A 317-nucleotide genomic window follows, 5' to 3' on the forward strand; every position below is an offset into this window, starting at 1 on the left:
GCAGGCGGCTCCCGCTGCGGAGCCGCCTCAGGGTAGAGCTGCGAGGGGAGTAGCGGGGTCATTCGTGCCCATCAGGAGCAGGAGCAGCACCAGCGCGGGCGGGGCAGCCCCGCCTCGGGGCTCGATGCGCGCTGTGTTGTCAGAGGCAAGAAAGAAAATGCGTTCGAAGTGAACTGCGCGTTTTGCTGGTCCGAGCTCTGCGCTGGCTTTCACACCCGTAACAGACACGCGAGGCGGGAGCCGGGGGCTGCCGTGCCCGGGACAGCGCAGCAGCAGCAGCAGCGACGCTTCCCCTGCCTCGGTACCTGCGGGACCCA

This window comes from Geospiza fortis, unplaced genomic scaffold, assembly GCF_000277835.1.
Source record: "Geospiza fortis unplaced genomic scaffold, GeoFor_1.0 scaffold131, whole genome shotgun sequence".
In the NCBI taxonomy this organism is placed as follows: domain Eukaryota; kingdom Metazoa; phylum Chordata; class Aves; order Passeriformes; family Thraupidae; genus Geospiza; species Geospiza fortis.